General features: G+C 46.4%; 1 protein-coding gene across 1 annotated transcript in view; it reads right to left on the bottom strand.

Annotated features, from left to right (window-relative positions):
* LOC143997922 (fucolectin-6-like) overlaps positions 1–3,001 on the bottom strand; it is a 38,313-nt gene extending 35,312 nt beyond the window's left edge. The window contains exon 1 of the mRNA XM_077493743.1: positions 2,929–3,001. The gene's annotated coding sequence lies outside the window, so the exon portion shown is untranslated. The remainder of the gene's footprint in view (positions 1–2,928) is intronic.
* Between the last annotated feature and the right edge of the window lie 19,199 nt (positions 3,002–22,200).

Here is a 22,200-nt window from a genome sequence, read left to right as displayed (position 1 = left end):
AGTGGCATGGGGCCCTTGGGCAGTGCCCGAGTGCCCGAATGGTCAGTCCGCCCCTGTATCATACAATCATTCCATAAACACATACCACATACACTGCATATATCATTTGAGGGAAATATGCTTATTAGTGATGGACGAACTTCCGACGGGACGTTTCGCGAACGCGATCCGCGAACGTTCCCAAATGTTCGCGAACCTCAGGTCCCCATTCACTTTAATGGCAGGCGAACCTTAAAAACCTCCAGGTCATATTTTCAGCCACAAAATACTTACTAGCTGTGCACACATAGTCCCACAACATAGCATTCTTTTTTCATCTGTGAAAGTTTGTCAATTCAGGAGCACATGAAGGCCATGGAGGAGAGGCAAGGTCAGGCCAGGCTATGAAGGGGGTGCAGGAGATGATCAGTGCCACAGTCAGGGCAGCGCAATCCTGTGCCAGTGTCCCAGTGTGCCAACCTGTGCTTGAGCCCCTGACCCCTCCCTCTGCCCGGCCCTTACCCTCACCTATGCAGGGCTTCACTGAGGTGGTCCGGAGGTGCCAGTCCAGTGCTGATCCTCAGCCATGGTGCTGGCACTGCCTGCTGATTGGCTTCTCTGCTGCTATCTCCCTCACTGACACCAGCACTGAGATAGAACACTGACACCAGCACCGCGATAGAGACTGAGCACTGACACCAGCACCGAGATAGAGAGCACTGACACCAGCACCGAGATAGAGATCACTGACACCAGCACCGAGATAGAGATCACTGACACCAGCACCGTGATAGAGAGCACTGATACCAGCACCAAGATAGAGAGCACTGACACCAGCACTGAGATAGAGAGCACTGACACCAGCACTGACATCAGCAACTCGCTGCGGGACCCAAAAATATGATACCGCTCAACCTCTTCAAACAGGAGGGTACGGGCATATAGTACGGTGTGCTGAACATCCTTTCGGACAGGACACTGGACGAGGGGCAAGCCAACAGTTCCATTGCAAATTGTGCAAGCTCTGGCCAGAGGTGAAGCCTGCCCACCCAGTAGTCCAGGGGTTCATCACTTCTCAGAGCGTCCACATCGGCCGTTAACCTGATGTAGTCGAACACCTGACGGTCTAGGCATTCCCTGATGCTGGATTCGGGTGACACCTGTCGATGGGTCGGCTGAAAGAATGATCTCATATCAGAAGTCACCAAAACATCTTCAAACCGGCCTCTTCTTGCAGGCGCTGTTGGATTGGTACCCGCAGCTCTTTCTCTGGGAGTGGGAATTCCTCTGCCAGCGCACGCAAAAGCAGAATGCAGCATTTCTCTAAGCAAGGCCTGGAAGTGCTCCATTCTGACAGCCCTCTGTGATGGTGGTAACATTTCCACCATTTTGTGTTTGTACCGGGGGTCTAAGTACGTTGCCACCCAGTACTGGTCCTTGACCTTTATGCTTTTTATACGGGGGTCCCTGTTAAAACACTGGAGCATGAAAGCCCACATTTGCACTAAACTGGAAGCGGTGTGGTGGCCTGGCTCCTGCTCATCATCCAGGATAATGTCGTCCTCTTCATTCTCCTCTCCCCATCCACGCACAACAACAGGGATCCCAGAAAGGTTTGAAGCATGCTCTTCTTGCTCCTCCTCATCCGCCCTGCCACAATCCTCCTCTGACTCCTCTTCAGACTCCTGTTGTTCACTTGTCTCAGATAGAGTAGCCCCCCCTGGGAATTCATCCAGCATTGCGACTTCCTCATCTTCCCGCTCCTGCTCCTCCACGGCTTGATCAATGACACGACGCAATGCACGCTCCATAAAGAAGGCATAAGGTACCATGTCACTGATGGCGCCATGGCTGCGACTGACCAGTTTGGTGATCTCATCAAATGGCCGCAGAAGTCTGCATGCGTCGCGCATGAGCAGCCACTGGCATGGCAAAAAAAAAAAAACAAGCTCCCCAGAACCTGTTCTGCCACAAAGTTCATACAGGTAGTCGTTAAAAAAAAAAAAATATGTCCCCAGATTTCATTTTCAAAATCTGGTCACCTTAATCCCTGGCATCTCTTCAGATGTGCCGGCCACAGGAATAGCGATACCACTCTCAATATTTCTGTTTTAATGTGGCACTCCGGGCACATGTCCCTCCTGCCCCCCAGTTTTGGCCCTGATCCTCCCGCTCTCCCCCACAATTTGAAAATGATTCCTTATTCCTTTTTAATGCTGCATCACAGCATGTCCTTCTTTCTTGCCTAGGGGAGAATGACGTAGTGACGCCCATAAATGTCAATGTTTCCACAAAACGCAAAAAAGTGCATCTCTTTTGCAGGCATGCAAGCGTACACGCGCCAAAATGCATGCTAGCATTGTGCCATGTGTTTTGGTGCAGTGCAACCTTACAAAAAAAAAAAGAATATGCACTTTTGTGCGATTTTCACATTATGGCTGGGTTCACACTGATGCGGGTGGGGGTCACAGCAGGGGGTCCAGTGCGTGTCTATTTACCGATTCAGGTGCGCATCAGGTCCAAATTTTTGCCTGAATTCGCACCTGAAACTGAGCTAAAGACGCACAGGACCCTTTTCCAATGTGGAGCGTTTCTATTGAGAGCCGGTCGTACTTGCCTGTCATGCAAATTGGATGCGGCGAAACCCGCATTCAATTTGCATCAGTGTGAACCCAGCCTTAGGGCAGCCTATTGATATGAATGGGCTGCCCCTAAACAAGACACAAAAATTGCACAAAAAACGCATGCGTACTGTAGAACTTGCATAGGTGTGAATGGAGCCTAACTATTCCTTTATCCTATTTGACTAAAACAATTGTCATTAGATACACTTTCATTTCTCTGATACCTTTGGGATGTCTTTGTATCCCCTTGTGCTTTGCAACCTAAGCAGTTGCCCTCATACCCCCCTCCCCCGCCAACAGGTATTTCTACATATGAAGTTCTTACCTGTACAGAGTCTTGAAGCTTCTGAAATTTTCATAGCCTCCCCTCAGTATTTATATGGGTGTTTGCTTTACACATTTCCTCCCACACCAAATCCCGTCCTCAATGAGGGTGGGGAACATGGTCTGACTTATCCCTAAAAATCCATCCAATCCCTAATTATCCTGGGGAGGGGGGAGGAGCTGTGTAAAGTCAGCCGACTGTAAGGCTGGATTCACACCTATGCATTTTTTGTGCTTTTTGCATTTTGCAGATTTGCACTACAATTCATTTAACATATAGTAGTTTCCTATGGAACATGTTCTGTAGTGCAAATCTGCAAAATGCAAAAAGCACTAAAAATGCATAGGTGTGAATCAGGCCTAATTGAATTTTTGGATATGCAAAGTTCATTTTGTCAACCAGTTCAACAGAACTGTCAATAAATTATAACAACGATGTTATACATGTGCAGACAATGCAGTGTCTTGAAAAAGTCATTTTACAACCAAAAACGTAAATGTATTTTATTGGGATTTTATGTGATAGACCAACACAAAGTGGCACATAATTGTGAAGTGGAAGGAAAATGATAAATGTTTTTTTTTTACGAATAAAAATGTGAAAAGTGTGGCGTGTATTTGTATTCAGCCCCCTTTACTCTGATACCCCTAACTAAAATCTAGTGGAACCAATTGCCTTCAGAAGTCACCTGATTAGTAAATAGCGTCCATCTGTGTGTAATTAATCTCAGTCTAAATACAGCTGTTCTGTGAAGCCCTCAGAGGTTTGTTAGAGAACCTTTGTGAACAAACAGCATCATGAAGGCCAAGGAACACACCAGACGGGTCAGGGATAAAGTTGTGGAGAAGTATAAAGCAGGGTTAGGTTATAAAAAAAATCTTCCAATCTTTGAACATCTCACAGAGCTCTGTTCAATGGCACAACTGCAAACCTACCAAGACATGGCCGTCCACCTAAACTGACCGGTCGGGCAAGGACAGCATTCATCAGAGAAGCAGCCAAGAGGTCCATGGTAACTCTGGAGGAGCTGCAGAGATCCACAGCTCAGGTAGGAGAATCTGTCCACAGGACAACTATTAGTCGTGCTCTCCACAAATCTGCCCTTTATGAAAGAGTGACAAGAAGAAAGCCATTGTTGAAAGACAGCCATATGTCCCATTTGCAGTTTGTGAGAAGCCATGTGGGGGACACAGCAAACATGTGGAAGAAGGTGCTCTGGTCAGATGAGACCAAAATTTGAACTTTTTGGCCTAAAAGCAAAAACGCTATGGGTGGTGGAAAACTAGCACTGCACATCACCCTGAACACACCATCCCCTGGGAAGCTGGTCAGAGTTGATGGGAAGATGGATGGAGCCAATACTGGACAATCTTAGAACCTGTTAGCCCTTGTACACACGGTCGGACATTCCGACGGAAAATGTCTGATCGGACCGTGTTGTCGGATAATCCGACCGTGTGCGGGCTCCATCGGACTGTTTCTGTCGGAATATCCGACCGACAAAGTTTTTAGAGCTGGGCTATAAAATTTTCTGACAACATGATCTGATCGGACTTTGTCCGATCGTTTGTAGAGAATTCCGATTGGACAAAGTGCCACGCATGCTCAGATCAAATTCCTAGATCAAAGCTATTGGCTACTAGCCTGAACGTAGTCCCATCGTAACCAAATAACGCCATCACATTACGAACGATCGGATTTTCCGTCAACTTTGTCCGACCGTGTGTATGCAACACCAGTTTCGGACAAAATCCGTCGGACAAAATCCGACGGATTTTGGTGTCGGAATGTCCGACCGTGTGTACAAGGGCTAAGAGTCTGCAGAAGACTTGAGACTGGGATAGAGGTTCACCTTCCAGCAGGACAATGACATACAGCCAGAGCTACAATGAAATGATTTAGATCAAAGCATATTCATGTGTTAGAATGGTCCAGTCAAAGTCCAGACCTAAATCCAATTGAGAATCTGTGGCAAGACTTGAAAATTGTTGTTCACAGATGCTCTCCATCCAATCTGACAGAGCTTGAGATATTTTTTTCAAAGAAGAATGGCCAAAAATGTCCCTCTCTAGATGTGCAAAGCTGGTAGAGACATCCCCAAAAAGACTTGCAGCTGTAATTGCAGGGAAAGGCGGTTCTACAAGGGGGGCTTCTACATGGACCACTAATGTAAGTGAGAATTCGATACTGTCCACAAATGCAAGTTTGGATTTTTTTTTACCGATTACCAATATAAAGAGGAGTTTCTACACTGGCCACTAGGGATGAGCTTCGAGTTCGAGTCGAACTCATGTTCGACTCGAACATTGCCTGTTCGCCTGTTCAGCGAACAGTGAACAATTTGGGCTGTTCGTGGCAAATTCAAAAAGCTGGAGCACCCTGTACAAGTCTATGGTAGAAATCTAAAGTGCTAATTTTAAAGGCTAATATGCAAGTTACTGTCCTAAAAAGTGTTTGGGGACTTGGGTCCTGCTTCAGGGGACATGGATCAATGCAAAAAAAAGTTTTAAAAACTACCGTTTTTTCAGGAGCAGTGATTTTAATAATGATTAAAGTGAAACAATAAAAGTGTAATATTCCTTTAAATGTGCTACCTGGGGGGTGTCTATAGTATGCCTGTGAAGGGGCGCATGTTTCCCGTGCCTAGAACTGTCCCTGCACAAAGTGTCATTTGTGCAGGAAAAAAAGTCTTTTAAAATCACTTGCGGCTATATTGTCGGCTCCCCGTAATACAGAGAACATTCAATGAGTGTTCTCTGTATTAGCCGACAATTCATTCATTCATTGATTAAAAAAAAAAAACGTGGGGGTTCCCCTAAATTCAATTACCAGGCCCTTCAGGTCTGGTGTGGATATTAAGGGGAACCCCGTGTCAAATTTAAAAAATAAATTTGACATGGGGGTCCCCCTAAATATCCATACCAGACCTGAAAATATTTAGGGGAACCCTGCATCAAATTTAAAAAAAAATTTGACGTGGGGGTCCCCCTAAAAATCCATACCAGACCCTTTATCCGAGCACACAACCTGGCAGGCCGCAGGAAAAGAGGGGGGGGACGAGAGAGCGCCCCCCCCTCCTGAACCGTACCAGGCCACATGCCCTCAACATTGGGAGGATGCTTTGGGGGTCTGTGACCCCTCAAAGCACCTTGTCCCCATGTTGATGTGGAGAAGGGCCTCATCCCCACAACCCTGAGCGGTGGTTGTGGGGGTCTGCGGGCGGGGGGCTTATCAGAATCTGGAAGCCCCCTTTAACAAGGGGACCCCCATATCCCGCCCCCCCTGTTTGAAATGGTAAGGGGGTACAAAAGTACCCCTACCATTTCATAAAGAAAGTGTAAAAATGGTTAAATAAGACAAACACACTTTTGAAAAATTCCTTTATTTAAAAAAAAAAAAAAAAGATTCCAGCGGTGCTAATCCACTCTTGCTATCCAGCGACAGATCTCCGTGGTCAAGCGATGGATGATCATATCCAGCGACGGGGGATCTCTCAGTCCAGCGCTGTCCATGCATCCGTCCTCTGTCTCAACTGCGGAGACACTGCGGGGATCCCAGCGCTGACGTTTCTTATATTAGGAGGGCGGGGCCACCCGTCACCTGACCCCGCCCCTCTGACGCTGGTGAGGGGAGCCAGGAATTCCTTAATGACGTATGGGTGACCCCGCCCCCTCTGATGTAACGGAAACCTGCGTTACATCAGAGGGGGGCTGGGTCACCCATACGTCACTGGGGAACCCCATAGCTTTCTTCACAAGCGTCAGAGGGGGCGGGGTCAGGTGACGGGTGGCCCCGCCCTCCTAATATAAGAAACGTCAGCGCTGGGATCCCCGCAGTGTCTCCGCAGTGGAGACAGAAGACGGATGCATGGACATCGCTGGACTGAGAGATCCCCCGTCGCTGGATATGATCATCCATCGCTGGACCCCGGAGATCCGTCGCTGGATAGCAAGAGTGGATTAGCACCGCTGGAATCATTTTTTTATTTTTTTTTATTTTTAATAAAGGAATTTTTCAAAAGTGTGTTTGTCTTATTTAATCATTTTGACACTTTCTTTGTGAAATGGTAGGGGTACTTTTGTACCCCCTTACCATTTCAAACAGGGGGGCCGGGATCTGGGGGTCCCTTTGTTAAAGGGGGCTTCCAGATTCTGATAAGCCCCCCGCCCGCAGACCCCCACAACCACCGCTCAGGGTTGTGGGGATGAGGCTCTTCTCCACATCAACATGGGGACAAGGTGCTTTGAGGAGTCACAGACCCCCAAAGCATCCTCCCAATGTTGAGGGCATGTGGCCTGGTACGGTTCAGGAGGGGGGGGGCGCTCTCTCGTCCCCCCCTCTTTTCTTGCGGCTTGCCAGGTTGCGTGCTCGGATAAAGGGTCTGGTATGGATTTTTAGGGGGACCCCCACGTAAAAAAAATTTTTTTAATTTGATGCAGGGTTCCCCTTAATATCCATACCAGACCTGAAGGGTCCCCCGCGTCAATTTTTTTTTTTAAACAACACGACAATATAGCCGCAAGTGATTTTAAAATACTTTTTTTCCTGCACAAATGACACTTTGTGCAGGGACAGTTCTAAGCACGGGAAACATGCGCCCCTTCACAGGCATACTATAGACACCCCCCAGGTATGACATTTAAAGGAATATTACACTTTTATTGTTTCACTTTAATCATTATTAAAATCACTGCTCCTGAAAAAACTGCAGTTTTTAAAACTTTTTTTTGCATTGATCCATGTCCCCTGGGGCAGGACCCAGGTCCCCAAACACTTTTTAGGACAGTAACTTGCATATTAGCCTTTAAAATTAACACTTTAGATTGTGAACATTTGAGTCCCATAGACTTTAATAGGGTTCTAAAGTTCACACGAAGTTTAGGTCTGTTCGCAGGTTCTGGTGCGAACCGAACAGGGGGGTGTTCGGCTCATCCCTACTGGCCACCAATGTAATGAGGATTTATACTGACCACTAATGTAAGGGGGACCTTCACACTAGCCACTAGTGTGAATGAAAGGATTGTACAACAAGCCCCAATGTAATGAGAAGATTCACACTCACCATTGGGGATGAGCCGAACACCCCCCGGTTCGGTTCGCACCAGAACTTTCGAACGGACCGAAAATTTGTGCGAACTTTAGAACCCCATTGAAGTCTATGGGACTCGAACATTCGAAATAAAAAGTGCTAATTTTAATGGCTAATATGCAAAGATATTGTCCTAAAGAGGGTTTGGGGACCTGGCTCCTGCCCCAGGGGACATGGGTCAATGCTAAAATTGTTTTTAAAAAGGGAAGTTTTTTCGGAAGCACTGACTTTAATGACGATTAAAGTGAAAAAAAAGTGAAATCTTCCTTTAAATATCATGCCTGGGGGGTGTCTATAGTATGCCTGTGAAGTGCCACGTGTTTCCCATGTTTAGAGCAGTCCCTGCACAAAATGACATTTAACGGAAAAAAAGTCATTTAAAACTGCGTGCGGTTTTAATGTAATATCTGGTTCCGGCAATATGCATAAAAATCATTTATAACAATGGCATAGGTAGCCCCCCCTGCCCCTTACCAGCCCCTTTGGGTCTGGTACGGATATTAAGGGGAACCCCGTACACAAATTTAAAAAAAAGGAAATACGTGGGACCCCCAGGCCCTATATACTCAGAACAGCAGTATACAGGCGGTGCAAACAAGACAGGGACTGTGTAGGTTTGTTGTGTTAAGTAGAATCTGTTTGTAATTTTGAACTGGTACATTTTTAAAGTGCAGCTCCAGTAAAAAAATCTATTTTTAAGCTTTTTGGAAAACATAGGGAAGGGTTATCATCCCTGTATAATTTGTTTTGCCGTCCGTCTGTTTTCATCTCACTTCCTGTTGTCTCCTTTCGCTTGCAAGTAGGAGACGTTTGTAAGTTGGATGTTTGAAAGTAGGGGCCTGCCCTATATGCTCTGCAGAAATGGCGGAACAAGGTGTTGGTGTTGCCACAACATTGTAAGCCCTCAAAGTGACTCTTGGTGGGCGCTGGAGCACCCTGCTGTGAGCGATTATATCAAGAATTACATGCCATTGTTGAACAGTGGTAGAAAAATTGGGCCTTTGGTGGTTGTTGTGGTGGTGCTGGTGCCACAACACTATAAGTCCTCTCAGTTAGTCTCAGTTGGCAAAGGAACGGGCCCTGCTGTGAAATATTACATCAAGAATTGTAATTACATGCCCCTGCTAAACAGGGGCTGAAAAATTGGGCCTTGGGCACTACTTGGTGCCACAACACTGCAACCTCTCCCAGATACTCTAGTTGTAGTGCAGGAATGAGCCCTGCTGCAAAGCATTGCATCAAAAATTGTATTACATGGCCCTGTTAAACAGGGGCTGAAAAATTGAGCCTTGGGCACTGGTGCTGGTGCCACGACACTGCAACCTCTCCCATATACTCTATTTGGTGTGCAGGAATGAGCCCTGCTGCAAAGCATTGCATCAAAAATTGTAATTACACGCCCCTGTTAAACAGGGGCTGAAAAATTGGGCTGGTGGCATCACCCAGAACCAAAAATGTTCTTCCAAGATATCAGCGGGATCATTGAGGAGGAAGAGGATAGTCAGTCAACATAACAGGACAGTCACTCAGCATCAGCATAGGCAGTCTTGAAGGGATGTGACCTTTAAAAAAAATTATTCGGTTACATCAGCTTCAGGTGCTTGGTAGCTGGTGGTGATCCAAGACCGATTCATCTTTATGAACGTCAGTCGATCAACCGAGTCGGTGGACAGGCACACCCTGTGATCAGTTACAAAGCCACCAGCAGCACTGAAGGTGCGTTCCGAAAGAACGCTGGATGCAGGACAGGCCAGTAGCTCAATTGCATACTGTGCAAGCTCTGGCCAGTGATCCATCCTCAAGACCCAGTAAGCCAGAGGATTTTCGGTGGGAAAGGTGTCCAAGTCTGACCTTGCCCCTAGGTATTCCTGCACCATGTAAATGAGACGCTGGCAATGGTTGCTAGAACCGATCATACCTTGGGGCTGCGGACTAAAAAATTGTCTGAACGCATCGGTCAGACGGCCACCTTCTCCACCGCTCCTTCTGACTGAAGCCTCAGCAACACAATGTCCATGACCAGGAGTTTGTAACCTCCCAGTCTCTGGGAACGCGTTGCACAGACCTTTCTGCAAGGCTTCCCAGAGATGTCTCATCCTCTGCTCCCTCTGCTATGGCAAGCTAAGGTCCGCAACCTTACCCTTGTACTGTGGATCAAGGAGAGTGGCCAGCCAGTAATGGTCCCTCTCCTTGATCCGAAGAATACGAGGATCCTTCCGCAGGCTTTGCAGGATCAGGGAGGCCATGCAGCGTAGGTTAGCTGAGGCATTTGGTCCGGAGTCCTCTGGGTCACTAAGGATAAGGACCACCAGGTTAAGGACGTGAGCCACACAGGGCACATGGGTCAGTTGTCCCTGTCGGAGGGCGGAGAGGAGGTTGGTGTCATTGTCGCAAACCACCATTCCTGGCTTAAGCTGGCATGGCGTCAACCACCTCTCGGCCTGCCCCTGCAGAGCTGGCAAAATATCTGCCCCAGTGTGGCTCCTGTCGCCCCAAACAAACCAGCGCAAGCACGGCATATTTTTACCTGTGTACTTGCGTAGCCCCTTGAACGCCTACGGAGCACCCCTGGTTCCGAGGACAGAGCACTGGAAGAGGCCATGGAGGAAGAAGAAGAGGAGGGGGTGGAGGAGAGAGGTGTGTCACAACCAGTAGTAGCATTTTGGAGGCGTGGTGGCGGAACAACCTCCAACACTACTGCACCTTGTGCTGCATCCTTCCCAGCTGCCAGAAGAGTGACCCAATGGGCTGTGAAAGACAGGTAACGTCCCTATCCATGCCTGCTGGACCATGAGTCAGCGGTAATATGCACCTTACTGCTGACCGCCCTGTCTAGCGAGGCAAGGACATTGCCTTTCACATGCCGGTAGAGAGCCGGAATCGCCTTCCATGAGAAAAAGTGGCGTTAGGGGACCTGCCACTGAGGAACCGCACATTGCACAACTGAAAAGGAAGCAGTTGAAGTGCTAGCAATTTAGCCAAGCTAGCATTCAACTGCTGGGCATGTGGATGGCTGGGAGTGAACTTCTTTCTACAGTCCAGCAGCTGGGGCAGGGAAATTTGCCTGTTACAATCGGACGTGGGTGTACTGCTAGCAGAGTGCCCGCAAGCACTTGGCTGTTACCCACCTAATTCTACACCTTCATTCCTCTCAGTGCAGGTTTCAGAGAGGACTGAAGATCTAGTGGGGTTGGAGATCCCAGCTGATGATGAGCAAGGACAGGTCCGCTTTGTTCTTTGGTGATATTGGAGCGATTTATTTCCCCTTTCAATACCATCACCGTTTGGGGGAAGGAGAGAGGAGCGAAACAATGCCGTCTTCCGCGTCTAAGAAGCATCATAAGCCGCTGAAAGACCCGCGCTCCACACGCTCCATGAGGGAGCAGGAGCGGGACTCCACCCCCGCCAATTTGCCCGCGCAGAGACCAGAACAACATGACGGCGTGAAAACAAAAAGGATGGCGCAGCAGGGAGACAGGATTGAGACAGGGTCGGATGTGGACAGCCCGGAGGAGAAAAGTACTGGCTGTGGACACAGAGGCAATCACACGGCCGATCCTGGAGGCAATCAATGTGAGTAAATCGGAACTCATGGGGCGCATAGACCTGCTGTCTTCTGAATGTACAATGATTAGACACGATCTGGATAAGATAAGGGGCAGGCTCACTACGGTGGAGGACAGGGTCTCCAAAGTGGAGGACATTAGTCATGCCCACGGGACGAGTTTAGCTGTACTCCGGGACCTAGTGAGCTCCTTACAATGCAGGGCAGATGACGCCGAAGACCGCCAGAGGCGGAAAAACATCAGGGTGGGGGGCCTGCCCGAAGGAGCGGAGGGTGATAAACCAGTCATATTTGCTGAAACTCTCTTTAAAACCTTACTATCACTAGAGGATTTGCCCCCTACGTACGTGGTGGAAAGGCACATAGGGTCCCCACCAGTAGAAGACCTCCTGGAGCATACCCTTGGCCCTTTCTTGTTCGGTTCCTGAACTATAGGGACAGGGACATGATTCTTGCCAAGTCCAGAAAGTTCAGGGATTTAAAGCATGAGAATGCACGGGTGATGCTGTTTCCCGATTTTTCAGTGGCCACATAGCAACAACGCCGCTCCTTTAATTATGTGCGCAAGAGGCTTTGCGAGAAAGAGGTGCAGTACAGCATGCTTTACCCCAGTAGACTCAGAGTGCAATATAAGGGTGGGGTTAAATTTTTTGATAACCCTTCAGAGGCATGCGAATGGCTGGATAAGGAACTCTCATGATATGTCGGACAGGAACTTGAGATGTGCAGAAGTTTATAGTTAAGTGTTAAGTGCACCGGAGGTGATGATAAACTGTTTTGTGTTACCCTGAGGCCACAGGAAAACTGGATGTTAATACATGAGAGCGACGACGGCAGGTGAAAGGGGATGTAAATAATTGATATCTCAACCAAATACCACAGCTGTCAGAAGGGCTCCTGCATACTTGGACCCTGTATACAAGAGGCCACATAGATCCCATGGGCTCCCGGAGTGGGACATCTCCTTCCTTCATGTATGGATAGCCAGTGTCTCACCTTGCTTGGACTACACAAGGACACTAGGAGTTCTTGCCTCCCGGGATGGACTGTGAGTACTGCAATTCTATATACAAGGGGTGCTCGGACCCTCACTTCGGATTGCCCTGTAGTGAACTGATGACGTCTGAAGCGGCACTTTGATCCCTTCTTTTTGTGGTTTTCTACTTTTTCTTTTTTTCCTCCTTTCTCTCCCCCCTCCCCCCCCTTTTTTTTTTACCGCTCCACTCTTTTGTAAACGGAGCGCGCAGTGGATGGGACAATTACAGCTCAGAACCTGCCGAACTTTTAATTGATGCGGCTGGAACCTTCCAACGGGATGTTTAGGTTGAATTCTGGGGAAGAAGCTACTTGCCAGACTGGTTTGGTTTTTAGTTTTGCTCAGATTGAGAAGTTGGTTTCTGGCATAATAGCAGGGGAGGATAAGCATAATAGCAGCTCACATGGGTATGTTTGGGTGGAAATCTTTGCCAATATCCATGCCGGTCATAGTAGATGTTATTATAAGGAGGAAAAAAGGGCCCATAGCACATGGTAAGACTCTCTATTTTACATACCGGAATGATGGCGGATAAACTGCGGGTGTCTTGGAACGTCAGAGGCCTAAACAACAAATTTAAAAGGGCCTCTGTGTTTCAATACTTGAAACAGTATAAACCGCAGCTCATCTTTTTTATAGGAGACACATCTGGACGGGGGAGGGGTGAGATCCTTACGCAAACCTTGGTTGCAAAGAATTCTACATGCTACGTACTCCACATTTGCCAGAGATGTCTCCATACTTATTAGCAGATCACTGCCCTGTACAATCCATCAGGTTATATCTGACCCGGAGGGTAGGTATGTGGCGGTGCTCATAGAAGTATATCATACCCAAATGCTAATGGTGAATGTCTATGTACCCCTTCCGTTCAGATTTCAGCTTTTATGTGACATACTAGTCAGATTGACACAGTTCTTACACTTGCCGTTACTTCTATTGGGAGATTTCAATGCGGTACTGGATGCGGCCTTGGACTCTTCCAATCCGAACAGAGCGAGCTCGGTAGACTTGGGAGGCTGGCCTCTATGGCGGGATTGGTTGAGATATGGAGATGGAAACATCCGAACGTCAAGTGCTACTCGCATATCTCATTGACACATGGGTCATCGGCTAGAATTGACCTAGCTTTTGGTAATACCAGTGGTCTGAAATATGTGGTGGATTCTGAGTACTTGGCGGGGGGCCTTTCAGATCATAACCCCTTGTCTATAACTTTGTCCTTTTCAAACAGGTCAGCTGGGGGGGGGGGGGGGGTGATTGGCACCTATCATCCCCTTGGTTACAGCATGAACAGGTGGCGGGGCAGCTGGAGGATTCCATCAGGTCCTACTGGGATGTTAACGTCCATACCTCAGCACCTGCGGTAGTGTGGGATGCTTTTAAAGCTGTCACAAGGGGAGAGTGTATATCGACCATTAAGACGTCAAGGGTTAATGACAATGAGGAATTTGATGCCTTAAAACAGAGGGAGAGGGAGTGTGCGGAGGAGCAGGCAGCACTCCCTGCGAGGGAGCCCTATGAGGCCCTCTTGGTGGCTAGAAGGGATCTCTCATTACACATTAATAGAATGACTAAGGCTGACTTGACTAGGAATGCACACTCTCTATTTGTGGAGGGGGACAAAAATCGTAGGCTTTTGGCTATGATGGCAGCAGACTATCACCCTACAGCGCAGATTCCTGCTGTAAAGGACGCGGGGGGTACGGTGGTTACGGACCCGTCCCTTATACTACGGGAATTTACTGAGTTTTTTACCACACTGTACTCACCTATCCCACAATATGACACAGTAGCATTAGACCAGCTGCTAGCAGGGCTTCCCATCCCTAAACTGACTCAGGAGGACTGTGATATGTTAGACGCCCGTTTTACATTAAAGGAGGTGCGGGAGGCAATTTTAACCTTCCCCCCCAACAAGGCCCCAGGTCCTGATGGCTTCCCGGCTGACTTTTACAATGCGCATATAGAACAACTGGAAACAAGACTGCACTGGGTATTTGAACAATGCTTTGAGAGCGCCTCTCTGCCGGATTCCATGCTGGAAGCCTACATGATCCTTTTGCCAAAACCAGGGAAGGATCGGACAGATTGTGCGTCATATTGTCCCATTGCATTGTTGAATGTAGACCTGAAAATTCTAACAAAAATGTTGGCAACAAGACTAGCTAAGGTAGTTCAAACGATAGTTAATATAGATCAAACGGGATTTATGCCGGGGAAATCGACAGACACGAATCTGAGGAGATTATTCACACACTTACAGCTGCCACCAACAGACACTGCCTCCAGAGTCGTAGTGTCCATAGACATAGCGAAAGCATTTGACTCTGTCGATTGGGCATACATGTTTAAGGTACTAAAAAGGATGGGATTTGGACCGAACTTTAGGAAGTGGATTACTATGTTATATAGGAGTCCTAGGGTGGCTATCAGAATGGGATCAACTATTTCTAATTTCTTCAACGTAGGCAGGGGCACTAGACAGGGGTGTCCATTATCCCCATTTTTATTTGCCCTGGTGATGGAACCCCTGGCTACTGCACTGAGGTCCTCTGGGGAGGTACGGGCAATTAAGGTGGGCACAGGGAGGTCGTTGAGGGCTGTGCTGACTATTTTTGATGAGTTCTCCAGGTTCTCCGGGTTAACGGTGAACTGGAGTAAGTCATCCATTTTACCCATAGATGCCAAAGCCAGGGAGAGAGCGGACCCGGCCCTGCCCCTACACTGGGTGACGTCTCTTAAATATCTTGGGGTCAAGATCGTGGCGAATGTGAGAGATTAAAAATAAAGGAAAAAAACCGCGCTCGACAACGGTGGGAAGTAAGAGAGGATAGTAATAACAGTAGCTACGACTAAATACTAGTTATATCATTAGGTTGCTGCCACCCACAAAAGAAAGAAACTCCAAAAGGAGTTTCCTCCAAGAAATAAAAACAATATGATAACCAGGGTAATTGGCGCTACCTACAAGTAAAACTCCTTATATGTATGTATATCAATATATAATTCCGAATATATCATGTATTCATCTAGAAGAATATATATATAATAGAAGGAGGCATAACCCCAAAAGACTACCAGTCTGCGATTTAAAATTTACAAGCTACTCAGAAGTCCCAAAAAACAACAAAGTTCCTATTAGAGATTAGTTCCTGGGATTAACAAATAGTTCCAATAAGCAAAAGAAAAGGAAAAAACGGAAACCAAACAACAAACTAGAAACCAAAAGAATTTTTTGTATCTGTATCGCTAAGAGACAGTATTCCCTAAAGTCGCATTAATGCCAAAGTGTGGTTTGAGTAGGCAAATTCCCAGTAAGAGGCGTATGTAAATGTGCTAGTGAACTTATAATCCCAAATATGCAAACTGTAAGTGTAAAACGCTAATGTAGATACATATGAAAATTTTTTCCTAAAGTCGCATTATCGCCAAGATGTGCAAAAAACCAAGTAGAAGGTGTATATAAATGTGCCTAATGAGATTAAAATACACACTACAAAATTCTAATTGTACAACCTATACATGCAATGTGCTAATATAAGCATATATATATGAAAAAACAAAAATATTAATAATATATAGAAATTATATCAAAAATATATATAAAAAAAGTGCAGGTGAAAAAACAAAGGATAAAAAAAATGTGTACAAAAAAGAAGAAAGAATATATATATATATGAAAATATATATATATATATATATATAAAAAAGCAAAGGGTCTCTTAAATAAACAATAAATCACAAAAAATACAAAAATAGTGTCCAAATTTCCAAAAAAATCTCTTCAACAGTGCAATTACAGAAAGTTCAAAAGATGTGACTAAAGTGCTTCTCGTGCAATCTCCAACGTGACTTCTGTGTTCCCCCACAAGGTCCCCCACTCACCAGAAGAATACACCCCTGCAGGGGTAATTCGCCTTGGAATCAAAGTCTACCGATAACCAGCTCTTCATTCGCATCCAGAGAGAGTTTTTTCAGTCCCTGCTGATGTCCAGCTCCTCAACCGCAACCAAGGGGGAGATTTCCTCATAGGAAAAAAATTGTAGTCTCCATAGTGTGATTTGTATAAAAAATCAATTTATTGCCACAAAAATATAAACAAATAAAAACATAAAAAATGATAAAACGGGAAAAAACAATTCTCATATGTTGAGACAAGATGTGGAACCACAGTCCATTAAAAAAAACCTTCAGCCTCCATATATAAATGATAACGTTCCAGGAAAAAAAATATAAATAAAAAATCCTAGAACAGGGCTGAGAGAAAGGTAATAACCATACGCTAATGGCACTTTATCCCAGATAACACAAAGGACTAGACACCAAAAAATAATAGTAATGTCCCAGGATATAACCTGTTGTTTAGAGTCACTCCAGTGTTTGTAAGTCCCTCAGGGATAGAGCCCTTCTAGCGCGAAAAAATAATCCGAACGTGGAAGCCGCCCGGTGGACACGCAGCTACGGCTTGCACTCCAACTGCGCTCCAACGAACGGAACTGACGTAATAGGCGTAACTCCGTCGTTTTTTGGAAATTTGGACACTATTTTTGTATTTTTTGTGATTTATTGTTTATTTAAGAGACCCTTTGCTTTTTTATATATATATATATATTTTTTCATATATATATATTCTTTCTTCTTTTTTGTACACATTTTTTTATCCTTTGTTTTTTCACCTGCACTTTTTTGATATATATTTTTGATATAATTTCTATATATTATTAATATTTTTGTTTTTTCATATATATATGCTTATATTAGCACATTGCATGTATAGGTTGTACAATTTGAATTTTGTAGTGTGTATTTTAATCTCATTAAGCACATTTATATACACCTTCTACTTGTTTTTTTGCACATCTTGGCGATAATGCGACTTTAGGAAAAAATTTTCATATGTATCTACATTAGCGTTTTACACTTACAGTTTGCATATTTGGGATTATAAGTTCACTAGCACATTTACATACGCCTCTTACTGGGAATTTGCCTACTCAAACCACACTTTGGCATTAATGCGACTTTAGGGAATACTGTCTCTTAGCGACACAGATACAAAAAATTCTTTTGGTTTCTAGTTTGTTGTTTGGTTTCCGTTTTTTCCTTTTCTTTTGCTTATTGGAACTATTTGTTAATCCCAGGAACTAATCTCTAATAGGAACTTTGTTGTTTTTTGGGACTTCTGAGTAGCTTGTAAATTTTAAATCGCAGACTGGTAGTCTTTTGGGGTTATGCCTCCTTCTATTATATATATATTCTTCTAGATGAATACATGATATATTCGGAATTATATATTGATATACATACATATAAGGAGTTTTACTTGTAGGTAGCGCCAATTACCCTGGTTATCATATTGAATGTGAGAGATTACCTGCCCCTAAACCTAATTCCTTTGCTGACCCTCCTCCGACAAAAGACACAGGCGTGGAGTAAACTACCGCTCTCCTTAATAGGCAGAATTAGTCTGATTAAAATTAAAATCCTCCCAGTAATATTGTATTTCCTGCGCCACGCGCCGATATGGATACCCAAAACCTATTTCAAGCAAATTGAAGGAATTGGGGGTTCCTTTCTCTGGGCACCCAAGTCCCCAAGGATAGGGAATAAGGTGCTACAAGAACCATGTCAAAGAGGGGGGTTAGCTCTGCCAGATTGGCATAAATATTATTTGGCTGGCCAGATGGTGTTCGCTCGCAGATGGCTCGTATCGGATGATGGGGATGCGGCTACCGTACTGGAAGCTGCCTCGCTGGGTTCATATGAGAGTCTGCGTCTGGCACTTTTTAGGGGAGGCAGGTCCGACCTGCCTCTGACAGAAAATATGAGGGCCACTGTCAGAGCTTGGGGACAGGCGACGAAACTGGCATCCCCTAGCTATAAGGGGCTCTCCCTGTCCACCCCGCTGTGGATGAACCACCTATTGCCTCACTTCTATAATCTACCAGATCCAATGATATGGGCGGTTAGGGGGGTGAAAACACTTGGGGATATCACCTCGTTTGGGGACTTGCTGACATTCCCACAACTTCAGACAAGACATGAACTGCCCAACACGTATTTTTTCCGCTTCTTCCAGGTGAGGCATGCTTTCCAGAAACAGTTTGGGGATCTGAGGGTGGAGTTTCTCCCCTCAAGTCTTGAATCCATGTTGTCCCGGGAGGACCTTAGGAAGGTTCTCTCGGCGTCATACAAGGAATTCTTCAAACTAACGCTGAAGGCAGTCACAAACTGCAGAACTAAGTGGGAAATGGAGGTACCAGATATTCAAGGGGAGGATTGGAATGATCTGTGGACTCAGCCATTTAGACACCTGATATCAGCCAGGGATAGGCTGATCCAATTTAAGTTTCTCCACAGGAGCTACGACACGCCAGCTAGACTGGCAAGGATCTACGGACATGGTCAGGCGGACTGTTGGAGATGCTCGGCCATCCCAGCGGATGCCAGCTACATCTTTTGGCTGTGTCCGCGTATATAGGACTTCTGGAAAGAGATCACGATGTGTATCTCAGACCTACTGATGGTACACATTCCATTAACTGTGAGGGTTTGTTTGCTGGGACTGGTAGAGGAGGTTGTACCTACGAGGGCCTTGAGAACTCTACTCACTATACTTTTGTACTATGGGAAAAAAGCAATTCTGCTTAAATGGAAAAATGCTAGTGCTCCTGATGTCAACTTTTGGAAGAGTTTGGTTAATGTTATATTACCATATTACAAAGCTACATATATGGCCAGGTGTTGTCTTAAAAAATTCGACAAAGTGTTGAAGGTATGGTACGAGGCTGAGGTCACAGTGGGGTAGACGGTATTCTTGGAGACTAAACTACAGGCTTAATGACTACATGATGTACATCTTGGTATAGCTGGGCACGTAATGAACTAAGGAGGGGGGAAAATGTTGCTATAAGTATGTATTAGCGGGGCCCTGGGGCGACTGGTGACATGTTTGCGACTGGCAATAAGGGGAAGAATCCCATGGGGACATATTGACTTGGTTCGGATGTATAAAACCTGCTGTGAGCTGTGACAAAGGGGGGAGGGGGGGAATGAAAGAGGGGGGGTGGTGGGAGAGGAGATTTGGGTGGCAGATAGTGAGTTTTGACCATGTTAGTCAGTTAAGACTGGGCCCTTTAATGGCCACTGGTTTTGGGGCCATGTCACATTGATATGGTCTAGATGTATGTGTGTTTAAACTGTAATCTTCAATAAAAATAATTTTATAAAAACCCCTGAGCTGAGCTCATCATTGCACATCCATTCCAGATGCTTGTATGTGACACCCCATACATCCTATACTTCCCATACATCCCATACATCTCATACATCACATACATTACATATATCATGTGGGCTGGATGCGAGAAGCAGATCAGCAGGATGAGTGTGCAGATGTACAGAGGGTACAGTGGAGGGGCAGAGGAGAAAGGAGGTACATTGGTGGGACAATTAAGCAGGGGGTTGCAGCAGTGGGGCAGAAGAGCAGGGGTGTACAGATGTGGGGCAGATGTGCAGAGGGGTGCAGAGGAGAAAGGAGGTACATCGGTGGAACACATGAGCAGGGGTTACAGTGGTGGGGCAGATGAGAAAGGGGGTTACAATGGTGGGGAAGATGAGTAGATAAGTTCAGTGTTAGGACAGATGAGAAGATGGTTCAGCAGTGAGACAGAAGAGCATGGGGGTACGGCAGTGGAGCAGATGTGCAGGGAGGTACAGGCGTGGGGCAGATGAGAAAGGGGGAACATTGGTGGGGCAGATGAGCAGGGGGTTACAGTGGTGGGACAGAATAGCACGGTGGTACAGTGGTGGGGCAGATGTACAGGGGGTTACAGTGGTGGGACAGATGAGCATGGTAGTACAGTGGTGGGGCAGATGTACAGGGGGTTACAGTGGTGGGACAGATGAGCATGGTAGTACAGTGGTGGGGCAGATGTGCCGGGGGTCACAGTGAAGGGACAGAAGAGAAGGGTGGTACAGCGGTGTGGCAGATGTACAGGGGATTAAAGTGGTGGGACAGATGAGCAGGGGGGTACAGAGATGGGGCAGATTTGCAGGGGGTTACATTGGTGGGGCAGATGTGCAGGGGGTTACAGTGGCGGGGCAGATGAGCAGGGAGTTACAGCGGTGGGGCAGATGTGCAGAGGGGTTACAGTGGTGGGGCAGATGTGCAGGGGTTACGGTGGTGGAACAGATGTGCAGGGGGTTACGGTGGTGGGGCAGATGTGCAGGGGGTTACAGTGGTGGGGCAGATGTGCAGGGGGTTACAGTGGTGAAACAGATTTGCAGGGGGGACAGTGATCTGAAGTGTGGAGTTTCAGAAATTGGGGCTGATCTGAGGCGTGAGAGTGCAGGATATTCCTTTTCATGTTTGAGAGTGTGAAGTTTACATTTTTTTGTTTATAAAATCAGCACGCTCAATTTCTTTGAAAACATTTTTCACCACACTATGCTCAAAAGGTTGCCTACCCCTGCGCTACATGATTCAGAATTTGCCACAGTGTACTGCCTCCTAACTTATCCCAACCCCCCACCACTGTTATTGATCCCATCAACCTCCCAGCATTGCCACTGATCCCAGGATTCCTAGGGGTTTTCTGTCTATTGATGGGTCCCCTCACCTCCCCAGTCCATGGTGTGCAGGCAGTGAGGAGATGATGTGATGCCACTTTTAGCAACCAATCAGTGAGCAGTAATTCTGTGCGCTAACCTCTTGCAACCAATCAGTGAGCGGTAAGGATATGCAGTAACCTCTAGGAACCAATCAGTGAGCAGTAATAATGTGCAGTAACCTCTAGCAACCAATTAATGAGTGGTATAGATGTTCAGTAACCTCTAGCAATCAGTCTGTGAGCAGTATTGATGTACAGTAATCTCTAGCAACCAATTAACAAGCAGAAGTCATGTGCTGTAATGTCTAGAAAATAAACAGTGAGCCATAATGTGTGCTGTAACCTTTAGCAGCCAGTCAGTGAGCGGTAATGATACACTGTAACCTCTGGCAACCAATCGCAATCGTTGCCTGATCTGATTCAGTAAACTGATTTTGAGTCTAGCTGTTATTTATTGTATGTCTCAAAGCAGGTGGAGAGTGAAATTGCATGGAAGAAGGGACCCAAGATAATATTTGCCCAGGGTCCAGTCAATATTAACTGCTTGCCACCCGCTGGCTGTCATATGACGGCCAGGCAGTGCGGCTCTGGTTCTAAGCGGGCGTCATATGACATCCGTCCAAATAAACAGGGCATGCATGTGATCATGAGACCGCAGCCCTGTACCTTTGGTGGCAGCGTGTCACGGAGGCACTGCTCGCCACCGAGGGGGGTGAACAGCCATTGGGCATGGCTGTTTACCATGTGATCGGCCGTGATGAAGGCTGTGCGTGCATGTCAGTGGCGGCTCCCGGGAACACTGCTTGCCACCGATGCTGGTAAACAGCCATTGGCCGGCGGCTGTTTACCACGTGAATGGCTGTCATCCTTTCACAGCCGATCACTAAATGTAAAGTGATGCTACAGGGTTCTCCTCCTCACACACTGATGGTGTGAGAAGGAGAGAGATTGCAGTAACATCTCGTTA

This window comes from Lithobates pipiens, unplaced genomic scaffold (assembly GCF_037356315.1).
Source record: "Lithobates pipiens isolate NorthernLeopardFrog02 unplaced genomic scaffold, aLitPip1_a1.2 Scaffold_19, whole genome shotgun sequence".
Classification (NCBI taxonomy): Eukaryota; Metazoa; Chordata; class Amphibia; order Anura; family Ranidae; genus Lithobates; species Lithobates pipiens.
Note: the sequence above shows the minus strand (reverse complement) of the source record. Positions and strands in the feature narration are given on the sequence as shown.